Genomic DNA, 10,400 nt, shown 5'->3' with positions numbered 1-10,400 from the left:
AGTGAAATTGGGTCTTTATGATATTTATACCTTCTATGATATAAGCCAAAAAAAAAATAAATAAACAGCAGCAAAATAAAACAATAAATAAAGGTGTTGTTTTAAATTATCCTGGGATTAATTGCTTAGTTTCAGAAATATTTGAGCACTAGTACTTTACACTGAATTGATCATTGTATTGCTTCTTAACATCCTCACATTAAAAGAAACTGAAATAGAACAGAAGCCAAATTTAAGTTTTTCTTCTTTTTACTTGTGAGCAAGTCCGATAATTGGGTTGTTGTGGAGATTGAAAATATTCAGTAACTTAAAGCTACCCGCAGACAAGCTCTTGTCAATACTTTAGAAAATAAGAAAGTTGCATGCATTGATCTGAGAAAGAATACACCAACCTGTTATATGGAATCCAATTTAATTTTTTCACCTTCCAGAAAGACATAATTCAGAATTTATCAGGAATAGGTCTATTCATTCTAAATAAATTTAATAACCAACACCAAAATATTTATTTAAATTTAATAAAAAAAAAGATCTCTTTGAAAATAACTCAGCATACACTTAGAGTCTTTTTTTCAGACTCTTCTTTAAAGAGTCACTCTCTATTTGCTCAGTTACTTTTGTTTAGTTCTTTTACCTTCAGTCTAACAGTAGATAACTAAAATTTCAGTGTAGTAGACAGTGAATATGTGCTTATAACTGGAATTTTTTACTTGAACTTGCATAAATCAGTTTTAGATACATCATCTCATTTGATTCTCTCAAAATCTCATTTGTATGAATTATATTCTTTCACAAGGGTAAAAATGAAAAAGGAAAGGGAAAATATAGATTTTCCAATGGGCTCAGCTAGTTAGAGAACTGACTATAATGTATCCGTAGAAGATGTCCATCATTTCTCTTCTGCTTTTAATAATAATAGAATAATAATAATAGAAATACAACTTACTGATTATTTATTATAAGCCAGACACTAAATTTACCCATGATGATCATTATCTCATTTAATCTTTATAAGAATCCTTACAGTAGGAAGATTATTTCCAGTTAACTGGTAAGGACACTGATCACTGAGAAGTTAGGTAACTTCTCCAAAATCTTTATGTGATTGAACTAGAACTCACATTGATAGTATACAATGCCTACCTTCATAACTTCTAGGTTATACTGTCTCTGGAACTTTATTTTGAGTGGCAAGAAGTCCTTCAACACTCAGGTAAATGTGTGTAATTCTTTCTAGAAAACTTACTCCCTTTCAGAAAGTGTTGGTGATTATTTCATCCCAGTAAGCCTATAACAGAGTAAACACGTCTTGGTTTTCATTTTAAATCACATAATTTGGAGTGAGCAAGTGTATGCTGACAAATAGTTTAAGCAATTGTTTAGAAGCAGATTACTTGATTATAAACTTATTTTTCTCTTGTCTTATTTACTAAGCTTTGATTGTGTTGAGCTTTTATACTTCCATTTTTATTCTCTATGGATAACTATATTGTGGCAAAGACGAATTAATTCCTTTCTGTCTAAGTTATTCCTATTATTCTCCAGAAAATTGTCGTCTTTTGCTGAAAGTCTCATACAGAATAAGTTGTTTAGGTTCAAATCTGTTGGTGATGAGGTTATGTGTTTGAACATAGCTGAAATAGTTTATTCCTGTTAAGAATTTTTCCATTCTCACCATCTCCCACAATTGTTTCAGGCTCTTTTACATTTTTTTTTTTTACCAAATACCTCATGCCTCGTCAACTAAAAATATGCTCAACACTCAGTAAAATCGCTCTGATTTTACTGATAGAACCCTGCAAAACAAAAAAATCCAAGTCAGAGTCTAATCACATTGTAAGATCCAGGTGGAACAGCTACATTGGTGATGAATTAGAATCATTTAAAACATTTTGGAGGTTATAACACCCTAACATAATCTGTTAATGATAAGTTATACACTTTATTCCCCATCTAAAAGTCAATATAATGATCGGAATTTCATTATGTGAGTGTATAAAACTATTCAATGTCTTTTAAAATTCTGAGAGTTTAAAGAGAACATTCTCTTCCCATCTGTTTGGCTATTCTCATCCCTCTACAAAAGAACACATTCTGAGGTCCCAAATAGAAATTGGTTTCTTTTTTAAAGCACTTTAGTACATGGTGATATAAAAAGACCTAGAATATATAGATGGATTAGGTATTGATACATAGATGATAAATATATATTACCTAAAGAAAATGCAAGAAACTTTGTTTCAGAAATCCAGGATTAAGAAAAAACGATAAATAATGAATCAGACTAGAAAGAATAAAAATATTCCATATATGATCACAATTATTTCATATAAAATTTTTGGCTTATTACATGTTATCTTTTCTTTGGATTCCCTCTCATAGGAACAGAGAATAAAGTAGGTATTGATAATTTATTTAAGTTGCCAAACCAAAAATAGTTTACATTATATACCACAAAACAATTTGTGTTATTGAGTTTTTTCTAGTACAAAGATTTCCATGTTTTTCACTGACTCATTTGACCAGAAAATTATATTATGTCTGCCAGATGTACATTTTTTATAATGGTGAAATATATTCTTCCAGCTATTCAAAATACAAATAGAACAATTCAATCAAATTTGTTCATATGAATTTGTTCATCCAGTGTTAAGAAGCTAACGTTAGTCACTGAGTAATTTTGATCCACTTGGGGTAAACATATATTTAATATTTGTTCATTTATCCCAAAGGCATTTCATGAAAACATACTGGTGCAAAGAGTCATGCTAGGTGCTGGAGTAGGAGTGAACACATAGGATATTCTTACGATAAGACGAAAGAGGCTGAATTTGTCTTAAAAAAACAACAAAAAAAAACTATGAGCAAGTTCAGTCAAGCCATATTGCAACTCATAATCTTATTTCCCAAATTCAAGTGAGGTTGTGTTTTGTTCCCTTGTATTTTTGCTTTTTAAAAAGAATATTTTGCTTTTAATTTAAGCACTTAATTTGAATCGAGATCACATTGATGAGGTATATAATGATAATGCAGAACTATCCTGAGGGTTATCCCAGATGCAGGCTGAGAAACCTAAAGCTGATTATAGTCGTGAAACACTGACTCTGTTCTGAAAATCTGACCTCATTTCCACCAAAATAGGTCTACATTCTGCAAAATCCATGACTCAATGCCATCTGTATAATCTATCATGTCATTTGAATATGAATACGTGCGCTTTCTCATACAGGTTAACAATACCCTTTTCTTGTTTTCCTTGCAGGTTCAAGTTTCCTGTTTGGTTGGTTATGTCAGATCACTAAGAATGTTATATTTTCTAAGCGGCTAAATGGCTGACAGCAAAATTTTCATTCAAAAATGTCCTTAATCAGGAATTAGCTCAGTAAATTCTTTCAAGAGTTTCCCTGACTTAGCATCTGATGAAAAAAAAAAAAAAAGACAACAAAGCATTCAGATTTTATCTTGACTTATTCCAAATATTTTTATGGATGGATAAGGGATAAGACAAAGGAAATTTTCTTTTTAGTCCACTCATGCTTATCCATCATATTATAAATCTAATTTGCTAAGTTCACAGGACAGACTCATCTGATAACTGATGTAATGGAACAAAACACTCCCCAACTTTCTCCTTTGACTTAATAATTCATAAACACATATTTTCCCCCTCTTTTCCATTGCAGGTAATCTAGGGACAGTATTGGAACTGTTCCATTTTGACTAAACTTTTCAAATTCTTTGCTTTTAAGTAGTTAACTAGGCCCTATAGGTTGAATATGTTACAAATTATGTAAAACTTTTTTTGTGCTAAAAGTATCTAGTAAGTCCTGTTTAAACCATAATTTGGATCTTTTGGGCATTAGCATCAAATATATCATTTATTTTGCACCTCACAATCTTGTTTATCTTCATAATAAGCTGAATTCAAATCATCTATTTGGAGGACCTGAGTTTACTGTGCTTTCTTATATTATGGATTCTCTAAATATAGCCCTTTTACATGGTACCATGTGTGTTCTAGAACTGTGCTTTCCACAAGAGATTGCAGAGCAGAACCACTTGCATATAAAATAGAGATTCCAAGGTCCTTTGAATTATTTTGGCCAAAATACTGATACCGTTTCACATTTGTGGTGGAAAAAAGAAGAAAAGAATTTAATGTGCTTTTCTGTGACAGCTATGTTCTGTAAACGTTAACAGTCATAAACAGAAATATTAATACCTGACTCTAAAAAACGAATGTTTTTTCAGAATTGAATTAATCTAAACAATGCTTCTTTTTTAATGGAAGGAGAATGCGTTTGACATCTTACCCCATAAAAATGGACTTGGGAAACAATCAAATGCAGTTTGTGGTTATCAGTTGGATGCTGATTTAAATAACCATCCATAAAATTGATGTTTGGCAATATCTTGTATATTTCAATAAGGGTTCAGTTTTAAATAATGTTAGAAATTACTATCAATCTTGCCAAATTTGAAAATGGTATTGTTAATATTGGAAAGAACGCCCTTATTGTTTTACAGATGTAAGTTGAAGTGTTTGGCCAGGGGAAAGTTTCAAAATTTCAAGTAATTTGCCTTAAAATGTTGACTCTAGGAGGTGACCATAAAGGTGTTTAGTGTACTTTTCTTTCTAATTTACTTGCAATTTTCATAAGAAAATGTTTTAAATAAAGAATCCTATCCAAAGCTGATAATCATTGAAAATGCCTTTTTTATTGAGGAAAAAGGAAAACTTCTATTATTAATTTATTTACACGTTAGTTTAGCAAGCATGTATTGACAATCTGCAATGCTTCATTTGCAGTTGTAGGTGGTGAGGACATAAAGATCGATTAATAAACTACATTTCTACCTCTGAGAAATATTTGTACAATGATTCACAAATTTTCTTTCCAAGTTATAGGATATCAAAAATGGTAATATTTCAACAGCACACTGGAAGTGAATTGGAGAGGATTTAGTACATCTATGAGGCTTGGAGAAAATTACCTTTTTTTTTGCATAATTGTGTTTGAAAAGGAAATTAGCATTCAAAATATTAGTTAAATCGTATGACATTCATACAAAATCTTTTAAAGAATTTAAATGGGAAATTTGAACTTCTACTATTAACTGACTAATGTCTATAAATTCATCAGTTGATATGAAATCTTTTTATTTAATAATTTTTTGTTTTATTTTAACTACAAGCCAACTCACATACCACTGATAGGTCTACCATTAGTAAATCTTTTCTAATTCCTTTATTTTATTAGTTCCCAAATAAAGTATTGAGAAATCTCAGGAAGGCTTGTGAAATAAGCAATTACACAACGGCAAGAAGCATTTTGGCTTCAGACACTAATTTAATGACTTTGTATCTAACTTCTTTAGCTCATTCTTATATTATTACAAATAAATAAACTCAGAAAATAACTTTGTTTCTTATTTTTCACTTTTCAAGTTACGAAATCCTGGCATCCAATCTTGTAGTATAAATATAGTTTACTTGGTTCGATTGTTTAATATGATCATTTTACCATTGAAAAAGAAATAAGACATTTAGTCTGAGGAAGTGAATACTTACCAGGAAGAGAATATTTATATCAAATTTCATATAATGTTTGTATATGGCTTATTTGCCAGCTTTACCTTTTTTAAAAAAATTACCATATCTATCTTATAAATCTAATGACTGCATTTTTAATCAAAATTTTGTCATTGTTTTTGAAAATAACTATCTTTATGAAATATAGCAATTTGAATAAAAATTATATACAGCAGATTTATGTCATAATAGCAACAGAAAATTTATTGAAAATCAGATTTGTTAAGAATATTGTAAAAATAAAATCACATAAAAAAGAAATTGCAAAAATTTAAAATGAGGCTCATGATAAGCAAAATAATATTAGAACATTGATTTTCACCAAATTAAAAATTGAAAATTTCAAAACTTTACAAAATAGGAATAATATTTTCAATCATGTATGATCAAATATTTTGAAAATCTGTAATCCAACAATGTAAAAGTTTGTAGATCACTTCAATGACTTGTTTCAATGAAATTATATGCATTTGTTACATATTTTTAGAAACAAGCACTTTTCTCATTATACAATATTTGTGACTTGTTCTAGTTTGCTAGCTGCTGGGATGCAATATGCTGGAGACGGAATGGCTTTTAAAAAGGGGATTTAATTCAGTTACAAGTTTATAGGTCTAATGCTGTGAAAATATCCAATATTAAAGCAAGGTTATAGAAATGTCCTATCTAAGGTATTCTAGGAAGATATCTCGGTTCAAGAAGGCCAGTGACATTCAGAGTTTCTCTCTCAACTGGAAAGGCATATGATGAATGAAGTGACATCTGCTAGCTTTCTCTCCAGGCTTCTTACTTCATGAAGCAATCCCAGACGCATTTTCCTTCTTCATCTCCAAAGGTTTCTGGCTGCATGGGCTCTCACGGTTCTTGAGGCTCTGTTACTCTCTCAACAATGTTTCCTCTTTTAAAAGATTCCAGTTAACGAATCAAGACCCCCCTGGAATGGGCAGGGTTATATCTCATTCCATCAAAGTTTAATACCCAAAATTGGGCGTGTCACATCTCCGTGGAGATAATCTAATCAAATTTCCAACCTACAGTGTTGAATAGGGATTAAAAGAAACAACTGCCTCCATAAAATGGATCAGGATTAAAACATGGCTTTTTTAGGGTACATTCTCCTTTCAAACCAGCACATGACCCCAATATCTTACTGACATACCTGAATACTGCATTCACAGTTTGGGCCATAATCTAGAGAGAAAAACAGACCAAACGGAGATCAAGGCAGTATGATGAGGACTGAAGTAGACCAATGAGCAACTACCAGAATGAAACAGGGTGGGTCAAATACGCATGTGTGAGGCACAGATGGGTAAAGCAAACAGTAAAATTCAGGACTAACGAGTTTTGTTTACCTTATTTTACCATGTGTCATATCTCTATCTTTGTCCTTTTAATTGCATAATTTTTGTCAATATGAACATCTGTAAATGTTTCTATTCTAAATGTAACCATTTCAAGTATAGGGAAGTATGGCAAACCTAGACTGAGCTTCATAACTACTTTTAAAGGCCACTTTTGCAAAGAAATCGATTTCAATACCAGTGGTTAGAACCCTTTGTGTCTGTCACAGACCTCAGAGAAGAATGGATACTTCTGTTCTACTTCTTCTTACTGCCTCCCCTCACTCTCAAAGCTTTGGGGAGCAGTTTTAGATTATACTCTTTAAAATATATGATTTTATCCAATCCCATTTCAAGGAGAAATATATTCAGAAATGTCAATGAGAAAATTGTAAATGTTTTTGGTATCCCATTGTTGTTTTAAATGAGAGCTGCACTAATTATGTAGTGGTCATTTTACAATAATACTGTAATTTCATCATTTTTTACAATCATGCACTGCTAGGCAGGTAATTAAATCCAAGTTGCAGGCATAGTGTGCCAACAATACAGCATGACCCTTGACCTTTCCAGTAGTTGCTCTTCTTATAAGACCTTTTATAGTAAACTTTGCACAGTAAAATCTTAACCATGCCTAAGGAATGCTGGTGCCATTCCTCAAAAGCAAAAAGTTAACAGGATCTGTTGTTAACAAGCTAATGTACTGAAAAAGTCTTTGCCCAAGAAGGTTTTGCCTTGCTTGAACTAGTATCTTCAATTTTGCCCACCGATCTGTTACCCTTTTCTTTGTCCATGCTACTTTATTGTGATGTTTTCATGTTTCCAAATGGCTGGAAGGTATAATCAAGCCTCCATTAGATTGGTACCAATCCAACAAAGTTTCAGTCATATATATAAAATAATAATAGTAAAGGGCGGGCCATGGTGGCTCAGCAGACAGGAATGCTTGCCTGGGATGCCAGAAGACCCCGGGTTCGATTCCTGGTGCCTGCCCATGTAAAATAATAATAATAATAATAATAATGACAATTATAATAGTAAAGCACAGAGAATGCTGCTTCAAGTCCTTCTCTCTGATCCCTTAGAGGGATAAAGTAAGTTGCAGGAATACTGCTGAAGTCCACGGGCTAAGAGAGTCTTAAATGCAACCAGAAGGGTTGTATTTCCCTGATGTGAAGAGGACTGTGTGAAATAGGTCTCTGGTGGAGCCTGTCAACCACTGCCTTGCTCAGAGAGCACCCAGTTCACCGCCCCTCCCTTGTCTCCTCCCATGAGCTTCTCAACCCTGAAGGAGCTGGTGGTCTCCCAGAAGATGGGGAGAAGAAACTCGAGGAAGGACGGAGAGGAAGACAGCCATGCCATCAGCCCCACCACAGGCACCCAGTCTAAAACTGGCTGAAGATAGGAAAAGGAAGCTTTTTCTTCAAGTGAAGTTGGAAATTCTCACTATTATATGGGCCAGGGCATTATAATTACTGAACTGAAACTGACTAGAAAAGTGATGAAACTCAGTTCTAGTTTTCTTCCCAAAGGCAAGAGAGGAAACAGCCCCACAGAAGAGTCTTGAAAGGACAAAGGGAGACAAGAACAAAGTTGATTTTACAATTGTTCTCCATGTGTCCTTCACAGATAACATAACAGCTTGCATACTCATCTCCATCACAGAGCTGTTAAGTGGTGATGCTCTATTTAGAGCTCAAGACTGACTCCTGTGCCTTTGCTTGATCCAATACAACCACTTGGAATAAGCTTGGATATATACAATGAGTTAATAGAGGACTAAAAGAAATTAGACAGCAGCATTTTTGAAACTGGAAATTCGATCACTGTTATGGGTTGAACTGTGTTCTCCCAAAAGGTATGTTCAAGTCCTTACTCCCACTCCTAAGAAGGTGATGTTATTTGGAAATAGGGTCTTTGAAGATGTGATTAGTCAAAATGAGCCCAAACAGGATTAAAGCCTGGTCCAGATGCAGTATGACTTGTGTCCTTATAAGAGGAAGAAGTTTTGGTACAGAGACAGGCAAACAGAGAAGATAACATGATATGACGGAGAAGCATAAAGTTAAGTCCTGCAGTTTATGCCAAGACAAACTATCAGAAGCTAGGGGAAGGCAAAGAAAAATTCTACCCTATGGGTTTCAGAGGGAGTCACCAAGTTTGCACAGCAGCCCTGAGAAACTGAGACAGGCATCAGGCATTTTTGTGTGGTATTTGCATTTTGCTGGGTTCTGTGATGGACAAAATGATGCTATACGACCACTTTTCTCTCCAGGTAGGCCATCTAGTTTATATTTCATGATACATTGTTCAGATATTCACTGCTTTCAGATGTAATTAGTAATGGAAGGCTGCTATTTTAGAGACATGAGGAAGTTTGTGTGAGAAGACGTGGAATCTGAGTCCTAGTCCTGTCATTCATGCGCTCTGGCATCTAGCTTCTCTTAGTTTTAGTTTTCTAATCTGTAAAAATGAATGATTAATGCTACTTTCCTGTATATTTTAAATGACTGCATTATGAGAAAAATTTTAAACTATATTTATAAATGAATGTGATGCAACTACACAAAATTCTATGAAAAATGTGTTACTAAATTCCATAAACATTCAACTGCTTCATTTGTTTAACGATCTTGAAATGTGCACTTTGGGAAATACAAAAGAATTATTAAGACACCGTACCTGACCACAAGGAGCTTGTTATCCATTCGGGGTGGGCAGTGTACCCATAGACAACTGGCTGTAATCCTGAGCAGCAGAAAGTTGAGTAGAGCAAATGTGGTCCAAACTAGTTTCATTGACAGAACAGCATGGATGCAATTAATTCCAGCTGGAAGAGAGGAGCAATGCCTTTGCAAAGGATAAACCATTTCACTTAGCAGTGTCAGAAATCACCAGCAGTCGTGGTAATTTCTTTACTAATAAGATTCTGATTGTTTTCAGCATTAGGTAGGCATGATCTATAAGACCCATCATCTCCCTATGGAGTGAATGCTAATTAGTCTAAACTTGCATATCCTTTTTAAATTTTTTTTAACTTTTTTTGTTGTATAGTATAACATATATAAAAGCAAAGAAAGAAAAAGCAATAGTATTCAAAGCACTCCTCAAGAAGTGGTTACATGACAGATCCGAGTTTGTCATGGGCTACCATAGGATCCTCTCAGATTTTTCCTTCTAGCTGTTCCAGAACAATGGAGGCCAGAAAGAATGAACATTTTCTTATCACTACAATTGACTTTTTTTCTTTTTCTTTTGTGAAAAATAGCATATACTTAAAAGGCAATAAATGCCAAAGCACAGCACAACAATTAGTTGTAGATCAAATTTCAGAGTTTGGTATGGGTTACAATTCTGCAATTATAGGTTTTTACTTCCAGCTGATCTAAGATACTGGAGAATAAAGAGATATCAACTTAATGATTTGCAATCATATTCATTTGTTAAACCCTACTTTCTCTGTA

The sequence above is a fragment of the Tamandua tetradactyla genome, chromosome 4 (genome assembly GCF_023851605.1).
Source record: "Tamandua tetradactyla isolate mTamTet1 chromosome 4, mTamTet1.pri, whole genome shotgun sequence".
Lineage (NCBI taxonomy): Eukaryota > Metazoa > Chordata > Mammalia > Pilosa > Myrmecophagidae > Tamandua > Tamandua tetradactyla.
Note: the sequence above shows the minus strand (reverse complement) of the source record.